The following is a 265-nucleotide window of genomic DNA, read 5'->3' as shown; positions in this document are numbered from 1 at the left end:
TTTTCGAATATATTTTGTTTTTTCTATGAATTTTTAAATGCTTCTTATTTTATTTTTTGTTAAAAATTAATCAGATTTTATGTTTAATTGTGAATTTTGAATGTTATTTAAACAGATAATGAAATAATAAAGTTATGTTTTACATTTATTATATAAAAATATAGCAATAATTAAAAAAATTAATTTATTATAGATAATTTAACAAATATAAATTATTATTTAAAAAAATGGGGGTCACAAAAAAATTATGAAATATTTGGTGGGC

The sequence above is a fragment of the Centruroides sculpturatus genome, unplaced genomic scaffold (genome assembly GCF_000671375.1).
Source record: "Centruroides sculpturatus isolate CEXI.00-Female unplaced genomic scaffold, Cexi_2.0 scaffold222, whole genome shotgun sequence".
Lineage (NCBI taxonomy): Eukaryota > Metazoa > Arthropoda > Arachnida > Scorpiones > Buthidae > Centruroides > Centruroides sculpturatus.
Note: the sequence above shows the minus strand (reverse complement) of the source record.